Source organism: Haliotis rubra, unplaced genomic scaffold (assembly GCF_003918875.1).
Source record: "Haliotis rubra isolate DU_JTF1 unplaced genomic scaffold, ASM391887v1 Scf432, whole genome shotgun sequence".
Taxonomy (NCBI): Eukaryota; Metazoa; Mollusca; class Gastropoda; order Lepetellida; family Haliotidae; genus Haliotis; species Haliotis rubra.
Genome location: NW_025767116.1, coordinates 672 through 12395, shown reverse-complemented (window position 1 = coordinate 12395; position 11724 = coordinate 672). Strand labels below are relative to the sequence as shown.

General features: G+C 37.6%; 1 long non-coding RNA gene across 1 annotated transcript; it reads left to right on the top strand.

Annotated features, from left to right (window-relative positions):
- Positions 1-4850: 4850 nt before the first annotated feature.
- Positions 4851-11324, top strand: LOC124289100. Its single transcript, XR_006901590.1, has 3 exons — positions 4851-4861; positions 7216-7218; positions 11027-11324. It is a non-coding gene; the product is annotated as an uncharacterized LOC124289100 (long non-coding RNA).
- The last annotated feature ends 400 nt before the right edge of the window (positions 11325-11724 follow it).

The following is an 11724-nucleotide window of genomic DNA, read 5'->3' as shown; positions in this document are numbered from 1 at the left end:
TAAAATCGCATGTGCGTTTATCATGTTTCTACGTTTGTCAGCACTATATGGTTTCATTAGTTACATAAAAGACCTGTGAGTGGAAATGTGTTCAATATAGCGTCAAACCTCACTACCTCACCTCCCTTATGCCCTCACTTACACATGCTCTTACTCACTCATACACTAACACAATAATGCACGCGCGCACGCATGCTAAAAAATAAAATATAACATATAACATATATAAAATCATCAAATCAATATTTTAAATTAAAAACAAGACAACTGAGAACGAAACAAACATTTGACTTAAATATCTCATCTAGGTCATGATCATCCCTTTCTGTTCCAATGGCTGCCAAAATAAGTTTGCCAAATTAGCCATAAAAAGTTATATTTATATTAACGTCCACGAACATAAAAAGTCAGCAATAATTGCTTATTGATCAACAAAGAGTTTCCTAATCCATTTAGCTGCTGGATTCTTGATATGGACCAAATAAAGGACTGCGTTCAAGAAATTCCATTACGTTGATGTAGTACTTTCGGAAAAATAATTTAATTTCATACTTAATATTTTGTAATCATCCAATTTTCCTCGTTGATGAGGTAGCATTTGGTTCTCGGTCATCAGGATAGTGCATCTCTGTTCCATCAAGGTTAAGATTCCGAAAATAACTACTGACATATCTCTAAGAACATTGATGAAACTATCATACACATAGAGGTTCTATCACAGGTGATTCTATGTCCATGTGTATGAGACATCTGGCATCTGCAGGACAAGAGGGAAATTTTAGTTGATACCACCGTGAGCACTCCCTGGTACACCTGGTTTCCAATAACCTGTGTTGAGCATATGTAGGTCGACTTTGAGTTCAGAGTTTATTATATACAGACTTTATTGTATACAATCCGCCATGATAAATGTTGATTGAACATTTTTGGGTTCATGGTTTTACGTTTAAAAGAATTTTCAAAATGTCAAATGGTGGCTATTTAAAATTATATGAAAATGTGTCGTTCCAACAAACCACGTTTTCGGTCATATTATATTTCTCCAATTATATCATCTTCTCTGCATAAATGAGAATACACGCTCAAAGCTACAATATTTAGCAAGGCAGTTGTGATGTGAGTTTTGTTTCTCTTCGCTGTGATACATTTTGACGTCAATAATCAGAGATTCAGTTATCGAAGCTTTGTCTTTCAAAATGCAGATGTTCTATTAGAAATGAGAAGCCATATTAAAGCTTAGATGCACCCAAAAAGAAACATAATTAAATCACAATTATCATTTATTCATGACATATAATATACATTGCTGATTATGAAAAAAAACAAATAAACAAAATTATAAGTGTACAATCGCAAATCCAAAGTGCAATATTTTGTACTTGGGTTTACTTCCCTCGAAACGAAGCACCCGGGATACCGAACCCTGTCAGAGCGTCTTTGTGTGTATAGAGATGTTGGTTTTTTTAATAACATCCTCATTTTTTGTGTATAACATTTTGCAATCAACAGACATCATAATATGTCATGTGTACAAGTATCACACCTGCCTGTCCGTGTAATTACATAAAGTGACAGAGACAGAACTCGGGTGCACGAGCCATAAATCAATGCGTTTTGTTTATGGTATATAGCCTGATAGGTGTTAATTTCAAATTGCATGTGGTCAGTGATCGAAGTTGTGTATTGCTTATTGTCATTAGCAGACAGGCAGGCAGACACATAGGTGTCAATAAAACAGATATTAAGTTTTGTCTGTGACAGAGGCATATCTATATCACAGTTAAATTTCTGACAATGCTATATAATGACATTGCTGTTAAGTATGGAACTGAGAAGGTGACTCGGTAAGAAGAACGTGTGCTGAAATAGTCAAATGAAATTATGCAAACAGTTAAATCAGTAATATACTGTCATAACATATAAAAAGCTTGTGCCTGTGAAATATCAAGAAAACATTAGAAAAATAGCTCACATCAAAGCCTACTCCGAGTACTCACCGCCAGCGAAGGTTTTCCGTCTTGAAATGTCGAACGCCTCACTGGTTGACACATAGCTGAGTAGATCTAGATCCTTAACAAGGTTCTTTTGTGTAACAAATAGATTATTTACTATTTATTGTTTGTGTACACAACCAAGATTAGACAACTCCTGCCCACGACCTTATTATTCGGGCATCCCGCTCCAAGCTGCGCGAACCTATTTCACTGCGCATGCGCTATGAGCGAAGCGCAGCACAGCTGTTGAAACCACTTTTCACCTCAGCTGGGGTGAATTTAGTGAATCGTTTGAACGATTTCGCGGAGTTTTTGTCATCGCGTTATTTTTCAACTTTATAAGTTGAATTTGCATTTTTGATAATTGTTACTGTAAGTCCATACCTAAAGGTATCAGAATCTGCAAAGTTGTGTTTTGCGTTGCATGTGACCTTTAACAATAAATATAAGTAAAAGTGACCATCTAATCTAAAACATTTAATGATAAGTCATTTGTACAATTCCGACTTTATCATATAAAGAAAGTGTTTCTGCAATCACCGTTAATTAGTGATCATAGCTGGTGTTCGCAAAAGGTGGGCCCTTTTTCACAACCTGTGGTTCCCTTCACAAACACATCAAAGGTACAAAGGCAAGCCAGTTATAGAACTTTAATGAGAACAGGAACGGCTTGGCCTTGATCAAACAAGGTGGTATGGTGAGCTTTGAGACAAAGAGAAAGGACGAACTGCTGGAACTGTTGGAATTTTTTTCCCTCCTCATAAAGTACAAGCTGACTCTGGAAATGTAATCCCACTTATCTAGTCTTGCAGTTTTAGTTTTGTTTGTCACTCCGTAACTCTGGGGGTTTGGGTTCGCATCCCGGATGAGACTCAACCCAAAAAGTACTATAATCTGTACTTTACTAACAAAGTGTAATCCCAAATACAGCATATGTTACTCCGTAACTTATGTAACATATGTAAATGGCCCATATGTAATTAGCTTTTTATGTAATATAGTGCTGTATAACCATCATTATCTGTACATTTGGTGATGTATGAAACTAGAGTTATATGCACCACGTGTGGTGTATAACGAGATCTGTTACAGGCTGACGTGTGCATGTTGTGATGCAGATCGAGTTATAAACAGACGCGATATGATGCTATCATACACCTCACTTCACTGCCGTCATATATGTAAACAGATGAAGATACTTAATCAGCCTGATTTCTAACTGACATGATTCTGACGTGATGAGTTAGAAAGCGAGAAGGGCATGATTATACATTACACAGAGAATGTTTATATAAAATACAAATATATGGCAGAGTTTAATACGTTTTGTAAAGTTATTTAACAAAAAGCTATAACTACGGTTGCTCTATAAACCCCAAATGCAATTCTTAAAAGCATCACATAAAACAGACACAGAATAAACACTTTGAAGTCAGATGCTGCGAGGATTTATCAAAGATAGCAATGTTTCTTCATCAACGTAAATCATTTTAAGAGATGTTGATGGAATTTTTTCCCCACATATCAAAGCGGTAAGATGAGATCAAATTAGATGATATGCCATGCTTCGTGGAACACACTCATACTGGCACACATCCACAGGGGCAGCAATGTTTTAAGCCCAGCTCAAAACCTGGACACACATGGTACAGTTAAGTTTTATAAAATAGCCAATCTCACCTTGTGTATTTGACCTACATGTACAGAATGTGTGATATTTTACCTCTTACCATCATAAACCTTTTCTTCGCACAATGTCCTCCACGTTTTTTTCTAAAACTGATACAAACATTTATGATGCGATTCACCCGAAGGCTGTTGATCTGCTATTGAGCACCTGCTTGAAGAAGCAAATCCAGGCTTCCACAAACACCAATCAAATCATTCACAAGCGATATTTTATTTCATTTACAGAAGGTCAAACATTAATTTAACAGATTTCAATCAATATTTATTTTCATTCAGTCTCACATCTTTTCAAGTTTCGTCTTCAAAGACGATGTCAGATTGTTTTGTTTCAAAACAATCTTTAACAATGCATAATGTAAAGTATCACTTTCACTTTCACAAAACAACTATTTCTTTTTTTTCTTTGAATGTTTCTGTTCTTTCGTTATAATATGAGTTAATAGGCCATGATGCCATCAGGAAAATACGGAAAATATTCCCCTCAGTTTGGAATGGTTGGTCCCAGCATGGCCTGACGGACTCTCTGATTGGGAATGCACTAAATACAGAAGGATTAGCAACTTCACAAAATGACTTTTATAACGATATGATTCTCAGAGCTGTTCACGAGATATTTGCTGTGATGAAATAGGAAGAAAGAATTCCGTTTTCGACTGTTGGCTGCAGATAGAAACCATGACAATAACAGACAAAACGTCCTTCCAGCAATCGGTTTAATCTTATTGCCTGTCAGAGCAAAACAGGGGAATGCCTGGGAAACTGCATGTTCTAGTAAATTGGTTTGAATGACGATCGGGAGTTTCGGCAATTTTATCGTTACTTAAGAGCCGTTGTATTGATAGAAGATATCTTTTAGTCAAGCATACACAGATGTACACACCATTTATGTCAGCTGAATATCAACAGTATTAATCTTGATATGATCTCAAATGATACAAACGCAAGGATAGTTTATGGTAAATTAATTAAGAATGATAATATTCCCAAGGTATTAGAACATTGGAACTCTGTTTTGATCAGGATATCAACTGGAAAGAGGCCAACTGATTGTAACCTATTACACTTTCAGTATAGATTCATTCACAGAGTAATATACACACAAAAGAGTTACTGAAAATGAGGTTAGTCGATGATGATCTATGCTCTTTTGTAAAACTGACTCTAATAATATTGTACATGTCTTCTGTGAATGTCAGACTGTTTTCAGCTTCTGGCAGAAGGTAGAGAATTTCATCAATAACTATTTCGAAAGTAATCTGAAAGTAACAAAATACACTCACATAGTTAATCATATCTTACTCATAGCCAAAAGATTTATCTACATATCAGGTCTTCAACAGCTCCCCTATCTTTTGACAGATTTGTCTCAACAATAATGGACATTTGTAAAATTGAACAAGGCATAGCAAGACAAAATAACAGATATAATAATAATTTTATAATCACAGTGCTGTCAGCTATTAACTATATATATATATATATATATATATATATATATATATATATATGTGTGTATATGTATGTATGTGCATATGTATATATATATGTAAGTATTTTAATAATATTGCGAATTATATATAGTATAAATGAATTAATCTGTTAAAACATATACGTACCCAGTATGCTTATGCATTACCTTCATAACATGACTGGATTCCTGATCTTTGAAATGTTTCTTGTATAAAAAAATATAAAACAGCATACAAAGATGTATGGGGAAGAGTAAATCATTTTCCTGATACTATCCATCAATCATTACACCAATGTGTCAAATAATCCGTCACCTTAACTATTCTTCCAGTTTGAAATGTATCCTCACATTGTACACGTATTTTCATGATTTTACACATATCTCTATACGTCAAATATACATTCATTCACCAACCGTACTCAGTAACCTGTTTGGGCTTTGTCTACCAGGATAACATTTTGTAAACCTTTCAAGATGTTCAATGTTTTGGTTGTTTAGCAATGGGATTGGTCATTTGATGTTATTGGAGTTCGAAGTCCTTACGAGACACACGTTTGATAGATTGATGCCTAAAATCTATGGTTACCAACCCAAGTTAACATTTATTGTGTGTCTATATTTGTCAGCACCACACATTTCTTTGAAAAGTTCAACAAAGTGGTGAAGGTCGGCATCACATACAGATGCAACTGTAACTCACCCACCTACTCTCGACTCGCCCACACTCACGCGCATGCTATTGGTCCCGTAAGTAGGTCACGGCACTTCACGAGACCTTACGTTGTTTAGTACATCCCGTGACCTTTTCAAAGGGTCTCATTTTTGTCAGTTGACAGCAAAGAACCGATAATCATTGCAGGAATAACAAATGTCCGATCAGACAATCCCCAGATTAGCCAACTATTACGACTGTCAACAGCTGTGACATCCAAGTATGGTTGCACACTTGGTTTGGGCTAGTAAAGTCATATTTGGCGGTCGCGCAGTTTGGAAGCAGAACTGGTTCTTAAATATACGCTTGTCACCGGAAATCTGGTACCGGTAGTAAGCTGGGCCCCATCTCGCATATCGGAAGTTGGCGAGCGCAAAGGGAGCCGGAAAACAGCATAGTACCGGAAGTAGCGCTTTGGGAGACTTACAGGGCCTCATTCATTCACGAGTTTCCAGTTGTCTGCGTAAGAAGAAAGGGAGTGACAACATTGCAATAAAGATAATCAAGATATGTTATGTAGCAATTTGTCAGATTTGTTTGGGGCAATTTCATAAAACGTATATTTGTTAGGAGTCAGTCAATCAAAACTAAACCAACAAGCTACATTAAATTCTTTCACTGTGCGTGTGCTTTTGAATGAACGCCCATTGAAACACTATTTCATTGCCGTTGCCGATTGTTGCCGTTTAGTTGATCACAGAGACACACATGTCCCAAGATGCACCCCACCCCCACCCACCCTTTAGTTGAGATTGAAACTGAACCGATCTAAATTAGAACAAACAAATACCGTGGAACGATCACTGAAATTTGAATGTAACAGAAAATCTAAACGAATTATAACATATTGGAAATCAACAAAAACACATTAGACTGACACATCATCTGGAGGTCAAGAATTTTTCGTTTTGGTTCCATAGCTACCACATGCAATCACCAAATAGCCTAAGCATGAAACATTATATTCATACTAAAGTAAACCAATACAGACAGTCAACGCATATTGCTATTTTACCAAGTTTGTTAATTCAGATGTTGGGTAACTGCTTTTGACCAACGAAAGGGCTGCATTCACGAAAATCCATCATGCTGATGGAGTGCTTTCAGAAATATAATTTAATTTCAGAATTTAGACTTTGTAATCATCCGCGAATCTTCTCGTTGATGAGATTGGCGACGTTCAATGCTCGGTCATCAGCACAAAGGGCAATGGAGGAATTCTGTTGAGACCATCGTGAGCATGTCCTGATACAACTGGTTTCCAATTACCTGTGTTTATCGTACTTTAGTCAACTAAAATTGATCGGGTTGTGAGACTCATCGTGTCTCATCGTGCCTGGATGTCCCAGATAGTTGCTATCGTGCCTCGATGTCCCAGATAGTTGCTATCGTGCCTCGATGTCCCAGACAGTTGCTATCGTGCCTCGATGTCCCAGACAGTTGCTATCGAGCCTCGATGTCACAGATAGTTTGTTATTGTGCCTCTGTCCCAGATGGTTTGTTATCGTGCCTCGATGTCCCAAATAGTTGCCTTCGTGCCTGGATGTCCCAGACAGTTGCTATCGTGCCTCGATGTCCCAGACAGTTGCTATCGTGCCTCGATGTCCCAGACAGTTGCTATCGAGCCTCGATGTCACAGATAGTTTGTTATTGTGCCTCTGTCCCAGATAGTTGTTATCGTGCCTCGATGTCCCAAATAGGTTGCCTTCGTGCCTGGATGTCCCCAGACAGTTGCTATATAGTTGCTATCGAGGCCTCGATGTCCCCAGACAGTTATCAGACGGTGCTATCGAGCCTCGATGTCCCAGATAGTTGCTATCGTGCCTCGATGTCCCCAGACAGTTGCTATCGAGCCTCGATGTCAGAGGTTTGTTATTGTGCCTCTGTCCCAGATAGTTGCTATCGTGCCTCGATGTCCCAAATAGATTGCCTTCGTGCCTGGATGTCCCAGAGTTGCTATCGTGCCTCGATGTCCCAGATAGTTGCTATCATGCCTCGATGTCCTCGATGTCCCCGAGACAGTTGTTATTGCCTCGATGTCCCAAATAGTTGCCCTGCCCTGGATGTCCCAGCTATCCTCCCCTAGATGGTTGCTATCGACAGCCTATCGATGTCCCAGACGGTTGCTATCGAGCCTCGATGTCCCAGATCGCTATCGTGCCTCGATGTCCCAGACAGTTGCTATCGAGCCTCGATGTCCCAGATAGTTGCCATCGAGCCTCGATGTCCCAGACAGTTGCTATCGAGCCTCGCTGTCCCGGATAGTTGCTATCGTGCTTGGATGTCCCAGACAGATGCTATCGAGCCTGGATGTCCCAGATAGTTGCTATCGTGCCTCGATGTCCCAGATAGTTGCTATCGTGCCTCGATGTCCCAGACAGTTGCTATCGTGCCTCGATGTCCCAGACAGTTGCTATCGAGCCTCGATGTCACAGATAGTTTGTTATTGTGCCTCTGTCCCAGATAGTTGTTATCGTGCCTCGATGTCCCAAATAGTTGCCTTCTGTGCCTGGATGTCCCAGACAGTTGCTATCGTGCCTCGATGTCCCCAGACAGTTGCTATCGAGCCTCGATGTCCCAGATAGTTGCCATCGAGCCTCGATGTCCCAGACAGTTGCCATCGAGCCTCGATGTCCCAGATAGTTGCTATCGTGCCTCGATGTCCCAGACAGTTGCTATCGAGCCTCGATGTCCCAGATAGTTGCTATCGAGCCTCGATGTCCCAGATAGTTGCTATCGAGCCTCGATGTCCCAGACAGTTGCTATCGAGCCTCGATGTCCCAGATAGTTGCTATCGTGCCTCGATGACCCAGACAGTTGCTATCGTGCCTCTATGTCCCACATAGTTGCTATCGAGCCTCGATGTCCCAGATAGTTGCTATCGTGCCTCTATGTCCCACATAGTTGCTATCGAGCCTCGATGTCCCAGATAGTTGTATATTGCTTGTTGTTTCAGACTTCAGTTTATACAATCCTGAACGGTTGTTTCCATTGTGACAGTCAACATTCACACACTAACACACTAACTTCTTCATAGGAACTAATGGGAAGCATGTATTTAAGCAGGAATATATTTGTTTTACCGCTCAGGTGAATCTTCAAAAGTTACATGGTAATTAGTTAAGATGACTTCAACCTCGCGCATGGATCACATCTCATTCAAGAGGTCAACCTGTAACATAAATAAATCAATCATGAGTCCGTGTTTCTGACTTACAAATTGCATCTTCCCAAACAGAACACGTCTTCAATCATAAATATTTTGCCCAGTGATGTCATGTTCTTTATATTGATGAGAATACACGCCCAATTACCATCTACAATTATTTCTGAGAGAAGGCTGTGGTGTGTGCGGTATGTCAAATTCTGACGATCCACCCGGGATTAATTCATTGAAGCTTGGTCCTTGAACGTACTTTCATAGAGATGTTCTATGAAGAAGAAAAGGTTCTTTAATCTGAGTACAGGCAATGAAAAAAAAAATTAATAAGTCGACTGTACTTATTATGAATCATAAGTAAGTGTTTATAAAATAGATTTGAAACAATGATCATACCACGTCTTCACAAAAAGGTAACTAGCCCATTTGCAATTAGCGTTATATGTGACATATGACAAGTGTTATTTGTCATTGTTGGTTATATTAAACCAGTGTCATATATAACAGGAGTGATATGTAATAAGTTAAGTGATATATGGCAAGAGCAATTCAGGCGTGATCATACATCACATAGTGGACGCACATTTCCAAGGGTTTAGAAAATGAAAGATTTTTCAGGGTTCATTTTAGACATACGTGAAGGTCACATTACAAATCCCATGTGTAATCTATTAACGCATCACATTAAACAGACACAAATCAGCCACTTTCAAGTTGGGTGCAGGAAAGATTTATCAAAGATAACATTGTTTCTGCCCCGACATAAATCATTTGAGAGACTATCATAGATCGTAATGCTTCAGGTATCAAAGCGGTAAACTGTGATCAAACCGGATGACATGCCATGCTTCTTTGGACAGCCCCATCAAACATAATCACACCATCAGGGCAACCATGTTTTCAGTCCAGCCCAAAACCTGGATATGCATGATGCATCTATGTGGACAAATAGCCAATTCACAATGTACTTGGACCTTCGTGAACATAATGTTTCATATTTTAGCTTTTACAATTATAAACTTTTCTGGCAAAACTTTGTTCAATTTGACACTGATTGTCGCTAACGTTTCGGATGTTATGAGTGTGGAGGCCGTCGTGCTGCCAATGAGCAGAGGTTTGCCCCATTGAAGAAACCAACAAGGACTTACACAAATATCCTTCGAATAATTCACAAGTGTTATTTCATTTCATTCACAGGAGGTTAACTATTAATGGAATGGATTTCGATCAATATTTATTTATTTTCATTCCATCTCCCTTTTTGCAAATTCAATCTACAAAGATAATATCGAATTTTACGTTTCAAAACAGTCTTTAACCAGGCACAATGTAAAGTATCACGATGTTTTAATAAAACAAAAATGAAACCGTTTTTGTTTAATGATCTTGCTCTCTCTGGATAATATTGTTTTAACATATTTTTATATCATAACAGTAAACCTGTAACTAATTTATAACTCTATTATACAGAAGGTTTCATAACTAGAAGAAAACTATCAGGACACACAGTCTGAAGAGGATAAACTGTGAACATGCAAACATACATTTGGTAATAAGTCACACTTACAAACACACAAGATTAAATATTTCTGTTTGCCTGCAACACACAAAAAGTTAAGGGAACCACCATTTGATGTTTCTTGTAGGGGTGTGAGGTTTCAGTGATATAGTCAAACTGTGACTGAAAGATATTTCCCCTGCAATATTGAAGCAAGTAACCTGAAATATGGACCAAATTTTCAGAATATTGTTGAAATTGATAATCCTTTTTGAAAAAAATGTTTTATTGGCATGGAAATTATACTGTAATAAGAGTACCATAGAGGCAGACAACATTAAAGGAATTTTAGCACAACCTTTATGACTGAATAATAATTTCAAAAACCCAAATCACTTTATCAGGCATTGGGCTAAAAATGGAATTTTAACAATTAAGGACCATTGTAATGAAGATGGTTTTATGTCTCTTGAAGATCTGAAGCTCAAATTTGATATTAGAGGTACATATATGGATCTTCGATATGTTTTCTATATCATACCTGAATCATTGAAATTTACCATAAAACAATACAGAAATATACATAACAATGATCTGGATGATAACTTTCTTCATAAAGATTTTATGGATTTGAAAAAAGGTTCAAGATTATTTTATGATAAACTCTTATCTGACAATATTAAACCTCATATTTGCCTAAAATGGGAAAACTTATTTTACGATATTGATTTCGATTGGCGTATGATTTTTAATATTTGCAGAAGGAATGTGAAAGATGTAAAACTTTTAGACTTTCAATTTAAATTTTGCACAGAATTATTTATAAAAAGAACTTATGAAAATGAAACTGGTTGACAATGCAGTATGTAGCCTTTGTAATGTTGATGGTGAAACTTTATGTCATGTATATTGGGAATGTGTTGTAACCCAAACCTTCTGGAAGGAACTTGAAAACTGGATAATCCAAAATATACAGAAATTTGAAATAACAAAGACCTTGGTTTGGTTTGGAATTTGGGGTAATAAGCCATTACTAACTCATATAATCTTATCTGCTAAAAAATATATATATACTTGCACTTTGAAGAAAATAATTCCAAAAGTTAATAAAAAAATAATAATTTTGAAAGACATTTATACGGATGAAAATTTCATATCCAGAAGGAACAATAAATTTGATACATTTTCAGACAAATGGTT